General features: G+C 35.8%; 1 protein-coding gene and 1 pseudogene across 2 annotated transcripts in view; one reads left to right on the plus strand and one right to left on the minus strand.

Annotated features, from left to right (window-relative positions):
- The first annotated feature begins 480 nt into the window (after positions 1-480).
- The window catches only part of INO80 (INO80 complex ATPase subunit), a 104,780-nt gene continuing 88,732 nt past the window's right edge, over positions 481-16,528 (plus strand). For both annotated transcript variants that reach the window (XM_039843851.1, XM_039843848.1), the window contains exon 1: positions 481-620. The gene's annotated coding sequence lies outside the window, so the exon portion shown is untranslated. The remainder of the gene's footprint in view (positions 621-16,528) is intronic.
- Positions 12,464-12,582, minus strand: LOC120587299 (uncharacterized; annotated as a pseudogene).

The raw sequence follows: 16,528 nt of genomic DNA on the forward strand, positions 1-16,528 counted from the left end.
AGGTCTCGCGACATTTTCTCCCACGAGAACTGCTTGCTCACTCTAGCGATGACATCCTCCTCCTCCTTTCCGCCGCCTTTCGGCAATCTTCGCCAGTCCCAGCCCCGACCAATCTGCACTCAGATGGCATGGATTAGAGTCTCCCCCCGAACCCCGGTCCACGCGGGGCTTCAGGCGGCAGCGGCGGGGTGCGAGCTGTTCGAGGCCGACAGCAGCGGCACTGAGGGCGGCCGCGGGCTGGCGAGGATCAGTGAGCGTGGGCGGGGCGGGGGTAAGCCAGCTGAGTAGCGGCTCGATTGTTCTGGCCTGGCTATGGCGCCTCTCCTCCCCCCCGCCATGGCTCCCCGTGTCCCTGCTCCGCTCCTCTCAGTGAGTGAAAGTGGCCGCCGCCGCCGCCGGCCCAGCGCCCGCAGCCGCCTCAGCGCCGCCGCCATCTTGGGGTCCCAGGAGCCGCCGAGGGAGCGGGCTAGGAGCGTCCACGCCCAACGCAGTCACCGTCCCACGGCCTCAGAGAGCGAACAGCGGCTCCATCGTCCGCGGGGCGACCCCCCCCTCCGGACCCCGCCCGCACCCCGCCCCCCCTCCGCCGCCGCTGCGGCGGCGGGGCCCGGCGGCCCGAGGTGAGGCGACTAGACGTGGGTGGGCGAACGGAGGGGGGGGTCGTGTAGGCCCCGTTGCGCCCCTCTCTGCGGGCGACAGCTGGGCCGCGTCTTAAAGGGGCCGTCGCCCCCGGCCCTTGGATTTGTTGGGGTTAGTGGGGAGGATGGGTGTGAACACTCTCGGTAGGGTTGGGACCTCAGGGACCTGGGCCTTGTCCTTTCCCTTTCATACCTCTGAGATCTGGGGTCACGCGGTGACCTCAGCCAGCCGAGGAAGCCCGTGGGGCGCCCACACGTGGGGAGTGTGTTAGACCAGGTGCACGTGGGACCCGGTGGGGCGGTGTCGGGCTAACACGTGTGTAGGTTTGGGGGTGGGGTGGGGCAGGGCGGGGGCTGGTTGGGCTCGAGTGGAAACCCTGTGAGTGTCACACCTGTCCTTTTAAGCAAATGAGATCCAAGAGATTGATAGTGTGTTAATTTATGAGGAGTAAGTTGGAGTATGGGTCAGTGGTGCATGCTGCTTGTTGGTGTTTGGTGGGGGTAGCCTAATACGAGCACAGACTTAGAAGTGTGCAGGTGACACTTTCTGATCTTTAAGCTTTTGTAGGGCCTCTAGGCAAGTGTCATCCTATTTGACAGTCTTTCTTGAACTTGGCTGATGAAAACTACTTCCGTAATCACCGAGGTTGGAAGCCCCCTACAGTTTCGGAGTGATAGAGCCCAGGAAGGCACTATTTTAGTTAACAACAGCCAACTGTGCCAAACTCTTCTTTGATTCATACACTGTATAGTTTCTTGTTCCTGTACTTGTTGGTAGGAGTAGGAGAGGTAATTAGGGGGTTGACCTCGTTAACATCGCAGGTAACCAGCTCAACTTTTCCAATCAGTGACTTTCTTGATTTGCTTTCCCAAGAAAATTTTCATTGTGGTTTACTAGCTGTGGCTATTCATTTTTTAAAGTAACAGCGTTATTGACCTATACTTCACACACCAAAAAGCATTTTTAAAGTGTACAATTCTGTGATTTTAGTATACTCATAGAGTTGTACAGCTATCATTATCTAATTCATCACCTTCGAAAGAAGCTCCTTTAGCAGTCACTCCTCATTTCTCTTTCCCCAGCCCTTAGCAACTAATCTATTTTGTCTTTATAATTTGCCTATCTTGGGTATTTGTAAAAATGGAATCACATAATATGTACCCTTTTATGGGTGGCTTCTTTCACTTAATGTTTTCAAGGTTCATTTATGTTGTAGATAAACATACATCTCCGTATGTATGTTTATCAGAACTTCGTTCCTTTTTATTGCCAAATAATATTCCATTCACATTGTGTTTTATGCTTGAAATTCACAAGGTCTTCCTATAAAATGACAATTTGAGATGATTACGTATGGTAAAGTTGCATGGCTACTAGATTTTAAAACATTTGAATTTTTAAGGATTAATTTCATTATTTTAGTTTACTGTGTTCTTTTCCTCCACATTTTTTTGTTTCAGAAGAATCCAAACCAATTTTTAAAGATCTGTCTTTTGATAGGAAATAATTATAAAGAGCACAAATATGATTAGAAAAGTTTATGACTAAAAAACATTTTGAGTATATCAAGGTGGAAATGTGGTTGTATAAGCAACAGACCATGAACTATGGTGTTATAATTTCACTTAATGAAACTTTGTCATAGTACTATGTCAACATACAAGTTCACACAAAACATAAATGCTGGAATGCAGTGAATTTTAGAGTAGTCAGAACGGAATAGGGTTAATCGGAAACTTTGAGTTTGTGTAGGAACATAAGTGAATTCGATGACAGATTTTAAAGGTGGATCTTAAGTATACAAAATTTAATACTTAGCATGTAGAGGATGAGAATAGCGTAGTCACTAATACTTACTAACTAACCAATACTTACTAACCACCTTTTATAGGCACTAATCCTAAAATTTTGAGGGCTAGGTCTTACCTCCTAACACCATGACTTTGGGGGTTAGGATTTCAACATATGAATTGAGGTAGCCAGACACAAACATTCAGACCATTTCTTAGGTTAAATCAGAAATTTAGTTAGAGAAGTGTTAGATTCACTTGCTAATCATAATGCAGTAGGTTTGCTTCGGTTTGAAAAGTTGATCACAAAGACACTTAATGCCTGTGTTTAATAGATACACAAGAGAGATTTCCATACATGTTAGATCTGAAGTAGGAAATCAAAAACAGCAAATGTAACTGACATTTAGCTATTAAAAAATCTCTGGGATTAAATGCTGTCCTTATTTTGAATGGACTAGAGGATGGGTGAGTAAACTGTGACATGCTTTTATAAATCTTCACTACCAAGGATTGACAGCCTGTGGCGATGGTCTCTAAAGAAGGCAGGATTCTTACTTTTTTTTGCTCGGGATGCTTTTGCAGTCTAAAGCCTGTGAACCCCTTCTCAGTATGACTTTTAAATGTATAAAGTATAATTCACATATTTAAATTATTTGTAATATAAGAAATTTGTTTTTATTATTGAGTTAAATAACGACTAGTGATAGTTCTGCTAAATATCACTGTGGTATGCTGCCTACATTCAGAATTGGAAGAAATGCTACTTTCAGTTATAGGTTAGTGAAAATAAAGATGTAATTTTTTTTTCCATGCAAGTTCATGGAACAGTAGTTTAAAACTCATAGTATAAGAGCCTCTGCTAGAGTGTCCGGGACACATAACTGAGTTATTTCATATGGGGCAAACCAGTGGTTTCAAAATAAGTAGGATTATTATTGACTCTTAAATTCATGTTCACAAGAACACGAATGTGATTTAATGGGAAAATCAGATGATAGTCCAGCTAAGGAGAAACCGGGTAGCATAATGGAAAGACATTGTTTTTGGACATAAAAAGACTTGAGTTTGAGTCCCACTTATATCACTGGGTAAGTTGCTGAACTTTTTTTTTTTAAGTTTTTCTTATCTATAAAATGGAGATAATAATTTTCACTTCTGAGATTACATGGCATTAACTATGAAAAGCATATTGATGAATGTTAAATTTTCATCTTTTAAGAAATTAACATACCAAAGGTTGTGACATATATTTAGTTTTGATTTGGAAGAGGGGAAACTTAAGTAGTAGGAAGAAACAATATCTATGGCATATAGGCTTTTCTCAGGGTTATTCAAGTGTAGAGTTCACCTTTTGGTAATGGTACTAAAACATTCTTATTCCTTGTAAAAGAACAAATAAGGTGCCTCCAGGATTGCGTGTTACAGTTGGTACAAAGCCACAGTACATCCACTCTTAGGCTATTGAATGAATGAGTTCTAATTATTGTACCTGAAGGAAGAGCAAATTAAGCAGGAGGAAGTTTCCAAAAAATGGCAGTATAAATGATGAAGGCAAGGGTGAGGCTTTTATACGAAGATAAATTTTACTCTACAGTGGAATAATGAAGACTGAGATGGACTATGATTAAATTGTATTGAATTAGGAAAAACGAATAATAATCCTGGAAAATTAGAACTGTCTTGGAAGATGAATATTGTTTGACAAGGCTTGAGTAATGACTGGTTTGTTTATGAAACTTACTAGCACAGAAGGTGGCTAAGGCTCAAGAACAGACCAGACATAATTTAAGGGTTACAAAGCCAGGACTTTTGTGATCCAGCCGTAATTCATTTCAGGTCAACAAACCATTTAATGATACTTGTACCTAATGGTTTACGAAACTCTTTATTCTGTTCATTTACTCAATAAATATTTATTGAACACCTAGTGAATGCTTTTTGATCTTCTCAATAACCATTTGTTGAGCATCTACCACACTCAAGGGACTATGTGGACTCTGGGGGGTGTACAGCGAATTGATACAGTTTGTATCTATTTGACGAGTACAGAGGGGCTCTGCAAAGATAAACACAATTATCTCAAGTGACCATAGAGAAGTATAAACCTAAATGTTTCTTTTGAGGTACTGATAGGAATTACTAGTATAGACCTAAATGTTTCTTTTGAGGTACTGATAGGAATTACTAGTATTTAGGGTTTGTTTGTTTTTAATTTATTTTTTTAACGTATTGAGATATTCTTTTCATTTGCTTAAAGGCCCTACTCTACCTTGTTAACAGAAGCATTATAATCCAATGGCAGTGTAGGATAGCCCAATCCCTTTTAGATCGTAGAGACAGATGACACATGTTTAAATTTTAGCTCTCCCTCTTGTTATCTGTGTGGTCTTTGGAAAGCTATTTAAGCCTGTTTCTTCATCTGTTAAATTAGAATAATAGTAGTACCTACTTTATAGAGAATAATTGTGAGAGAAATCTATGAGTACATAGAAATACCTAGACTCGTACCTGGCACATAGTGCTCTTGCTACAAGTGTAAGCTATAATTACAAGTGCCATTTTATTGTGACAGTTTAATCAGGAATTTAGTAATCTAGAGTTTTAATTTATAAAGTATGGAAATCAGAATCTTTTTATTAGTAGAAAATACCACAGATCTTTTTTAGATAAGGCAGAGGAAAATTATATCAATAAAGAAAATAGTTATGCATTAATCTTTATGTAATGAATACCAGTAGATGTTAATAGAAATATCTTTCTATTTAATATTATAACTCAAAGAGGTATATATTGCAACATAGAACTTTTTAGTTTAGCCTCAAAATATTTCTGTCCAGGATGTCATTCTAATGTTAGTAATAGTTTGTCCTTCTAAGAGTCATTCTCAGAATATAATTGCCCAAGCTTCTGGAGTAGGGCTTGGAAAAGTTTTCCTATCAAGAGTCACATGATAAATCTTATGCCTTGCTGGTCATACCTTCTCTGTTGCAGCTACTCAGCTCTGCCATTGTAATGTGAAAGCAGCCATAGTCAATATGTAAATGAACGAGTGGGGCTGTTTGCCAATAAAACTTTATCTGTGGGCACTGAAATTGTAATTTCATATAATTTTTGTGTGTCACTAAATAAGATTCCCCCCCCCAATTATTTAAAAATGTAAAAACCATCTATATCTGTCTAGATTTACAAGAATGGGCAATGGGCTGGATTTGACATGCAGGCCATATTGTGCCGACTCTTACTCTAGAGTCTAGGCTCTGTAACTCCCTGGCTAGGTGATCTTGTACAAGTTATTATTAAGCCTCAATTCCCATCTTTTAAGTGGGGGCTGATAATAGTATCACTTTATATATAGAGTTGTTAGAAATAAATACTTCTGAAGTGCTTAGCACCATTCCTGACACATATTAAGTGTTTAATAAGTGTTTAATAAATGTTATATATTATTATCATCTAATTGAACCTCCTTATTTTACAGTGAGGATATTGGGACACAGAGAATTGCTGATAGTCTTAAAGTCTACCAGTGGCTTGTCAATAGCATTAAACTCACAGCTCTCGACTTCAGCTTCTCTTTATACCCTACCGTGCTGCTTTCATAGAGGACTGCAGTATTTAATTCAGTGAAGATATTGCTTGACAAAACTATTCTATTAAATACCATAATGGTAGATACATAACATTATGCATTTGTCAAAACCCATAGTGCTTTTCAGCACAAAGAGTAAACTTTAATGCGTGCAAATTAAGCAAAAATCATTTAGGAAGTCAAGGATCCCAGGAAGGAATGTAGACAGACTGTGACAAGAGAATCTAATTGTATTACACATGTATGAAACAACCTTACTCAAAAGGGGAGAAGAGTAATGCTTACCTAAATAACCTTGGAAATGAGTGGAATCTAAGAAAAATAAGAATTGCACATAAGCACTGTAGTCTAATTGATAAAATTGTGTCCCATGGGGGTACAAGTTAATTCTGATACTGATATACATGTATAATGTAATTGAACAAATTAAGTAAATGGCAGGAGACAGGCTTCTTACTGTTGGAGTGAGAATTTATAGATAAATGGGAAGGAAGCTAGAATGATCCATATGGTAATGGATTAGAGTTGAAGATAAGAGTATGAAACCATGTTTAGCTTAATACAGATACCAATGGTTACATACTGAGATATTCATAGATAATGTACATACTTGGGTTTATATACAAGTATGTTTTTCTGTGCTCTTGTCAGCTGAGAAGGTTAAAAGAAAGAAACCTAGGAGTACACACCTGGTACCCAGATCTTGGTTTCTAATACCATTATCCAATAAAAAGAACTAGAACTTGGAGAAATGGCCAATTCTAGGAAATATACAAGATGAGCCTGGAGCATCTTGTAGTGCCAGAAAGTAAGGAAGCGCTCCAACCACCACCACCATAACACATCAACCACGACCTCACATTGATGAGCACATGTCAAAGGAGCACAGGAGCCAATGACCAAAAAGTTCCCAATGACCAAAACTGGAACAATTTGAGCAGCAGGATAAACAAAGCAGCATTAGATTATAACCCATAATGTAAAATTGACATTTAAGAGTCTCTATTGACCTAAAGATGTAATTTAATAAATGAATGTACTTTTAGTATAGGAAAACTAAATGTAAAGGTGGATATTGGAATTTCGGTTGTTTATAGATGGCCCTTTATTCTTAATAATAGCCTTTCACCATCACTCATGTAGTAATGGAGGGTTAACTATACGGAACTGGTAACTAAATTTTTCTAGCATTTAGTGTGGGATCTTTATTTTTCACAAGTAACTATCAAGTAAGTTAATGTTATCTTCCCTTTGCTGAGGAATGAACTGAGTTGCTCAAGATTTTCTGGGCTCAGAATGCAGTCCTTCGTCTCTTCTGCGGGAGGATTTTTTTTTTTCTCAGCTATCTTATTTCCTGAAAAAGGTAAGTGTTTTCATGGATCTAGCTGTGAAAATCAAAGTCACTGATTCTTCAGTAAGAGGAATTTTTAGCAATGTTTTCAAATTTTTAATTTGATAAAGTGTTACTAATTCATATTGGGTATTTTTTACCAAAAGACTGATGAAATATATAGCCTAGGACCTCTAACATAGCCTAATTTAAAAAATTTTTTTAAATTACCATGTGAAAGGTTCACCAGCTACTTCAGGAAACATTTCTTCCCCTTAGGATTTTTTGAGTTAGTAATATTTAGACTCTAAATGCTTAATAAATAGGGATTACACTTCTTTGACCAAATCCTCTCTGTGGTGTTTACTATAGAACTCCCTGGAGGCAGTTGTGCTAGTAAGGCTGTTTTATAATTCCGATAAGATGTTTTAGTTCCCCATCTTGGTAAAGATATTCTTCTAGGAAGTTGAAATGGTTCTTTCCTAGAAGAAAGCATATGCATTGTAATTGATTTTTTTATTTTGACCTTGGTAACATTTCTTTTGGTACAATATCCTGATTTCATTAAGGGTGAAAAGTTGGGAAGGGGAAATGTGGATATAAGCGTTTTTTCTTTCTCACAATATACCTGTTAGGTAGGCCAAAATATTTTTCTCTTTGCCATTTTAGAAATTTATGAAAGAAAGGGCCATTATTTTTTAGTCAGGAGTTCTTTATTCCATTTAAAATGCAGCTGTTATTTTTATCTCTGGAACTTTGGGTAAACTCTGGGCTTGTTAATTTGCTAGACTGTTCTCATGCTTTTGTAGGATCCCTTTGGTTGAGCAGGTGGTTTCTGGCCTCCACGTAGAGGGCTCTATCAGCATCTGCTCCTTGAGGACAAGTTCTTTTCTCCTTGTGTTTAATTCAGTATCTGGTATATAGTAGTCTCTTAGTAAATATTCAGTGGTCTGAAGGGAAAGTTTTGGTTCAACTTGAATATTTAAAGAGTGCTTTGTGATTTACTTACCTCTTATTTGCCATGTGTAGGGTGACCAAATATTTATTGTTCAAATGTGAATACTTTTGAAAGCAAAGGGAGAGTGACTGTTAGTAATTATGCTTAGGAAAACAGGCATAAACTTAAACTGTCTTAGGCAAACCAGCTAGGAGATATGGTCACCCTAGTCATGATGCTTTTTTATTTTTATGTCATAGCAGAGTCTGGTAGTGAAGAATCAAGTTTTGGAGCCAGTGGTAATGGATATGAGTTATAATTCTGGCTTGGGCAAATTATTGAACTTAACTCAAATGATAATAAGATTTTAATTATTTTGAGGATTAAAGGAGGTCGTATTATTAAAGCCCCTCACACTGGTGTGCTCTCATTCTGTGTTAGGTCCTTTTTTCTTTCCGCCCATCATGCCAGAACTAGAGTTTTTACTTTCAACAGAGGCTGGCTTTGAAGGAGTTCTTTTTTTTTGTTAAGATTATTTGAAACATTTCAGGGAATGCATAAATGTTTTTTAGCTGAGCCATTGAACTTGTTTTTGTTAAAGTTGTATAATTTTTGGTGGGCAGGAAATGAATGCCCTCTCAAACCTAATTACTCTTACTCTTTCTCAAAATATTTGTGAAAAACTTTTCCCTCCAATTATTTTTTACAGAATTGCAAAAAGATATTTTCATAATTTAGATTTAGCAAAATAAAAAAAGTCACTGGTAACCTTTATTTCAACTGAATGTAGTGATACAAGTAAATTTTATTGGGTAGGAAAAAGATGATTTAAGTGAGAATTTCATTAAGTTTTTTATCAGTATTTATACCATCAGAATTATGTGTTCTCTTTTGGTATTCGAATTATTTTCCCCCCTGTATTTTTGATGTTTTGCTCATTTAATCCATTTTAATTATTTAAAAAAGGAAACCAAAGAAAAGCAGTTACTGTGTGCTTTGTGTATTAGTACAGGCATCCACGTTGTGAACCAAAGGGAATTATTCTGGTACTAAGACTTCCAACTACTTCTGGTATTGCATTTGATTCTTTGCTTTTTAAACAACAAGTAATAAGGTAATGCAGAAAGACCTAGGGTAAAGAACAATCACAATGGTATAGATCCAAATAAGAGAACTAAGAGAAATTATTTGTCCATTAAGTATACAATAAGTTGTTGCTTCTTCAAAAAATTGGAGAGTTGGTAAAGACACTTTTGCTTTTTTTTTTTTTTTTTACACCAGTAAAGGATGCTGGTTAAGTATGGCATATATTATAGGAGCTTTTAGTATCTTCCCTCATACTGGTACTAGAGGAGCACATAATGGCTGGAAATTTAATCCTAATCTGAGAGCTGCAAAAGAGAACATATACTAGGATCTTCTGGAATATTTCTGGGTAGTGTTGGAACCCAACAGACTTACATGAAAAACCTGACATTTGTGTTGGGAATTTTCACCTTTATTTGGTGTGTTGTTGCAAAGGCAGCCACTTAGTTTGATTGCATATTGTTTTAATGCCCAGTGCAGACTGATTTTTTAATACCCTTGCTAACTGATAAAGAGTAAAACCAAGCAAATAATGATTAACAATTTTTTTAATGTAGAAGTTTCTAATTTTGATGTAGTCAGTTTCTCAGTATTTTCTTTTATGGTTAGTGCTGTCTTTGTCCTATTTAAGAAATTTTTACCCATTCCAAGGTCACAAAGATATGTTCTTATATTTTCTTTTGGTAGCTTTATCATTTACCTTTACATTTAAGTCTGTGATTCATCTCTCAATTTTATTTTCGTGTATGGTATGAGATAGGAGTTTGAGGTTCACCCCCCCACACACCACATATGGATCTCCAATTGTTCCAGCAACATTTGTTGGAAAAGCTTTCCTTTTCCTGTTGGATCATTTTAGTGCCTTTGTCAAGAATCAGTGTGATCATGTAACCGGGCCTCTTTCTGGACTCTATTCTGTACCATTGTTTTATTTGTCTCTCCTTATGCCAGTGCAGTACCATTTTGATTACTCTAACTTTTTATAAGTCTTGAAATCAGATAGCATATACTCCAACTTTGTTCATCTTTTAAACTTGTTTGGACTCTTCTGGGTCCTTTGTATTTCCGTATAAATTTTAGGCTAAGCTTGTCAGTTTCTTCAAAAACTCTTTTGGGATTTGATTGAGAATCTAGAGTTGAATTAGGGGACAGCTGACATCTTAATAATAATATTATAATCCATGAATATATGGTGGTAGTAATACATATATCTGGCAAGGGAATTGTAACTCATTTCCCTTGTAACTCAATTCCTGTAACTCAACAGTAAAATTATAATTTTTTTCAAATGTGGTAAAAAAGACATTTTACAAAGGAAGTTATACAGATGGCCAATAAGCATGTGAAAAGGTGCTCAACTTCTTCAATCAGTAGGGACGTACAAATTAAAACCAGTGATTTTGAGATTTGATATGTCATATCACCAAGTGTTGGCAAAGATGGGAAGCAACTAGAACTCTTTGTTAGTGGGAATGTGAAATAGAACCATTTTGGAAAATTATTTGGTGGTTTCTCATAAGGTTAAACATATACATACCTCTGACCTAGTAGTTCCATTCCCAGGAATTTACCTAAAGAAACGAAAATCCAAATATCCATCAATAGGTGAATACATAAATTTGGTTTTATTCACTCTTATACTGGAATCCGATTCAGCATCAAAAAGTAGTGAACTACTGATACTACCGTGGATGAATTACAAAACATGCTAAAAAACAAAAGTATATGTGCAGTGTGATTCTTGTTGTATAAATTTCTAGAGCATGCAAAATTAATCTGTGGTGATAGAAATCTGAACAATTCCCTCTAGAGCAAGAGATAGGAATTGACTGGGAAGAAGCAAAAAGCTTGACTGAAAGAACTTTCTGTGGTAATGAGCAATTCTTGATATATCTGTGTATCATCAAACTATTTTTGTATTTAATATCTGTACTTTTCAATATATATAAATTTGTAAATTTATTTGAAAAATAACGTTAAGAATTTTGAAAAATATTAAAATTGAAATTAAAAAATAGAAAGTAGAGGAGGTTTCTCTTAGTCCAATTTCTAGAATAAACACCTTCTGTTGTTTGGGATATAACTTTCCAGACGTTTTCTAGTCTTATAGCATAGCAGTCAAAGATGAGGGGTCAGATTATCTGGATTTTAATCCACATTCCCTATTAAATTGCATGATCTTGAGCAAGTTCTATAACGTATCAATTTTTGTTTTTTATCTGTAAGTAGGATAATAATAGTAACAATTTCTTTAAACAGAAAAATTATTGGGTGGCTTCTTGTGTACCAGAGGTATTATACTGCTGCTAGAATTTTGTAAGAACCCTCTGTATGAGATTTAAATTTGTAAAGTGTTGCAAATATTTTTCACAATTTGTCATTTACTTTTTAATTGTATTTTTTTCTGTGCAGAAGTGATACTTGACTAACATTATTGAGATCTAATTCCCAGTCTATAAAATTTACCCATTTAAAGTATATATGGTTATAATATATTCATTGGTTTTAGTATACTGTATTCACAAAATTGCAGCAACTACCACAGTCTAAGTTTAGAACATTTTCCTCAGCTCAAAAAGAAACCACTACCCATTAGCAGTCGCTCATTCCCCTCTACCCCCATGCAACCACTAATCTATTTTCTGTTGCTATGAAGTTGCCTTTTCTGGGTATTTTATATAAATGGAATCATACAATATGAGGCCTTTGTTGACTGGCTTATTTACTTAGCCTAATGTTTTCAAGGTTCATCCACATAGCATCTCTCAGTATTCCATTCCCTTCTATTGTCATAATATTCCATTGTATGGGTACATCGCATTTTTTTGATCCATTCGTCAGTTGATGGACATTTGGGTTGTTTCCACCTTTTGGCTGTTGTGAATACTGCTGGGAAGATTCATATCTAAATTTCTTTTGGTGGACATATGTTTTTATTCCTCTTGGTTATACCTAGAAGTGGAATTGATGGATCATATGGTAACTCTATGTTTAACCTTTTTTTTCTTTTTAGGTGAGGCAACCCTTGGTTGACCTCATAGATTGCAAGGACCTTGTCAGCTTACAATCCCTTATTTTTTAATTTTTTAATCCTACAGCACCTGGTCTTTCTAGGGGGTCTCCCATCCAAGTACTAACCAGACTCGATCCTGCTTAACTTCCAAGATCAGACCGGATCGGGCTTGTTCAGGGTGGCATGGCCATAGACTATGTTTAACCTTTTGAGGACCTGCCAAACATTTACAAACTGGCTACTCCATTTTACATTATCACCAGAGATAGTATATGAAAGTTCCATTTTCTCTACATCCTTGTGAACTCATTATTATCTATCTTTTTTATTATAATCATCCTAGTGGTTGCTAAGTAGCTCATGGATTTGATTTGCATTTCCCTGGTGCTTAATAATGTTAAAGCATCTTTTCATGTCCTTATTAGCCATGGGTATATTTTCTTTGGAGAAATGTCTATTCACATTCTTTTTTCGACATTGGGTTACCGTCTTTTTATTATTGTTTTAAGAGTTTTTAAAAATATATACTCGCGCTCAGTCCCATATCAGGCATATAATTTGCAAATTATCTTCTCCCATTTGTGAGTTTCCATTTATAGCACTAACGTTAATTTTAATGAAGCCCAGTTTATCTATTTTTTGTTGTTGCTTTTGCTGTTGGTATATCTAAGAAACCATTACCTCATCTGGGGTCATGAAGATTTACTCTTATGTTTTCTTCTAAGAGTTTTATAGTTTTAGCTCTTATTTATGTCTGTGATATTTTTTTGAGTTAATTTTTGTGTATAGTGTAAGGAAGAGGTCCAACTTAATTCTTTTGCATGCCACCACTATTCAGTTGTCACAGCACCATTTGTTAAAAAGGCTATTCTTTCTTCACTGAATTATTTTGATACCCTTGTTGGAAATCAGTTGACTCTAGATGTAAGAGTTTATTTCTGGACTCTCAATTCTGTTTCATTCATTGTATGTCTAGCCTTGTGTCAGTACTACACATCTTAATTCTTGCAGTTGTGCAGTAAGTTTTAAAATCAGAAGTATGAGTCCTCCAACTTTATTCTTCATTTTCAAGATTGTTTTGGCTATCGTAGATCCCTTGCATTTCCATATATATTTTAGGATCAGCTTGTCTATTTCTGCAAAAAAACAAAAAACAAAAAACAAAGCTTGGATTTTGATAGGTGTTACATTTAATCTGTATATCATTGCCATACTAAAAATATTAAATCAGTTGATCCATGGACCATGAGATGTCTTTTCATTTATCTAGTTCTTTAATTTCTTTAAACAGTGTCTTGTTTTCAGTACATGTATTTGGTTAAATTTATTCCTAGGTTTTCTTTGTTTGTTTTTTAGAGTCAAAAGGAAAGTTTATTAGAAAAGGGGTAACGCTCTACAAAGTGTGGTCTCCTCTCAGAGACAGAGAGTGAGAAGGGACCAAGAGAGGCTTGGAAAGATAGTGAGGGGATATTTCGTTCTTTCTAATGCTGCCGGTTAGTGGAAGTGTTTTCTTAATTTCATTTTCAGATTGTTCATTGTTAGTGTATAGAAACGTATTTGCTTTTTGTAAATTGATCTTGTATCCTAAAAGATGACTTAGCTTATTTATTCTAATAATTTTTTTTAGCACATTCCTTAGGATTATCTATCTATATAGAAGATCATGTCATCTATAAATATAGTTTTACTTCTTTTTTTTCCAGTCTAGATGCCTTTTTTCTTTTTTCTTTTTTTTCTTTCTTAATTGCCCTGGCTAGAACTTTTGGTACAATTTTGAATAGAAATTGTGAAAGTGAACAACTTTGTCTTGTTCCTAATCTTAAGGGGGATGGCATTCTGTCTTTTACCATTAGATGTGATGTTAGCTGTGAGTTTTTCATAGATGCCCTTTATTAGGTTGAAGGAGTTCACTTCCATTCCTGGTTGAGTAGTTTTTATTTTGAAGTAGTGTTGGATTTTGTAAAATAATTTTTCTGTGTCTATTGAGATTATCAAGTGGGTTTTATCCTTTGTTTTTAATTGTGGTATAGTATGTTGGTTGATTTATAGTTGTTATACCAACCTTGCATTCCTAGTATAAATTCTAGTTGGTAATGGTGTATAATCCCTTTTATATATTGCTGGGTTCAGTTGTTAATATTTCGTTGAGGATTTTTTTTGTCTATATTATAAGGGATATAAGTCTATAATTTTATTGTGATATATTTGCCTGATTTTGGAATCAGGGTAATACTAGCCTCAGAATGATGTGGCAAGTGTTCTTTTCTATTATTTGGAAGAGTTTGTGAAGAGTTGGTATTAATTTTACTTTAAATGTTTAGTAAAATTCACCAGTGGAGCGATCTGGCCTGGGCTTTCTTTCTGCGAAGTTGGAAGGATTAAATTTTATATGATCATATACATCAGACTTTTCATTTTCTTTTGGTCATACGTACATATAAGGGTCTTCCATAACCTAACCTGCAGTTTTCTCATCAGAGATGCAGATATGTAGATAATGTAGTCTATAGTGGTTATAGATTCTCATATAACATTTGACATAATCTAACACTCATAAGTAATCACCTTTTCCTAATCTCCCATTGCACTTTATCTATACATCTCTAAGTGACTGCCCATGTACTTTTTATTGTAGTTATTTATGTTCAAGTCTTGCTTCCTCTATTAAACTGAATTTTCCAAAGGAAATACTTTTTTTACACTGCACTTAGAGTTCAGAAATTGAATGGCTGAGTGAATGAAGTGTTACTCTAATGTTCATGTGAAAATAACATTTCACTTTTTTTGGTCTTACCTCCTTTATCTATTGAAATATTTTAGAGTTCATTTATTTGGCCCAATCGTGCTATTTGTGCTATAGCCTTGCAAATTATCAGTATAACCTCTGGATCTGATTCAGTAAATCACATTCAGTCATAATAGGTTTAAACGGGCAACAGACTCTCTGAGTTACAGGAGAGCAGAGATGGGAAATTCAGTTATTTTGTTTCCTTAAAGTTTAGCTTTTTGTATAAGCTGTAGCTCATAACCTGCTACAGATTGCTTTAGTACTTTAAAAGCTTTAAAGCTATAGTTAATCTCATAAGAGCTGTACCTTCATTCAACCTTTTACCAAACATTCAAAGAAGAATTAACACCTGTTCTTCTCAAACTATTCTAAAAATTGAAGAGAGGGGAAGGCTCCCAAGCTCATTTTATGAGACCGGCATTACTCTGATTCTAAAACCAAAGACATTACAAAAAAGAAAATTGTAGGCCAGTATTCCTGATGAATATAGATGCAAAAATACTCAACAAAAATGTTAGCAAAACAAATTCAGCAAAACATTAAAAAGATCTGTAATTTGCAGATGTCCTGATATATATAGAGAACCCTAAAGATTTCACCAAAAAACTATTAGAACTGATAAATGAATTCAGTAAAGTGACAGGATATAAAGTTAATATCCAGAAATCTATAGCATTTTTATACACCAATAATGAACTATCAGAGAAATTAAGAAAACACTTCTATTTACAATCGCATCAAAAGAAAAAAGTACCTAGGAATAAAGTTAACCACGGAAGTAAGATACCTGTACAAAGAAAATTATAAGACATTGAATGAAGAAATTGAAGAAGATAGAAATAAATGGAAGCATGTAGCTTGCTCATGGATAGGAAGAATTAACATTGTTAAAATGTTCATACTATCCAAAGCAATCTAAATTCAATGCAATCCCTGTCGATATATGAATGACATTTTTCACAGAACTAGAACAAATAATCCTAAAATTTATATGGAACCACAAGTGACCCCAAATAATTAAAACAATCTTGAGAAAGAGCAAAGTTGGAGATATCACACTACTTGATATCAGATTATACTGCAAGCCTATAGTAATCAAAACAGATGGTACTGGCATAAAAACAGGTATATAGATCGGTGGAACAATAGAGAGCCCACAAAGAAACCCATGCCTGCATTGTCAGTCTATGACAAAGGAGGCAAGAATACACAGTGGGATTAAAGAGTCTCTTTAATAAATTGTGTTGAGGAAACTGGACAGTTACATGCAAAAAAAATGAAACTAGACCACTTTATTACAACAGATACAAGCACAGCAAAGAAAACCACCAACAAAGCAAAAAAACAGCCTAC

This window comes from Pteropus medius, unplaced genomic scaffold (genome assembly GCF_902729225.1).
Source record: "Pteropus medius unplaced genomic scaffold, Ma_sr-lr_union100, whole genome shotgun sequence".
In the NCBI taxonomy this organism is placed as follows: Eukaryota; Metazoa; Chordata; class Mammalia; order Chiroptera; family Pteropodidae; genus Pteropus; species Pteropus medius.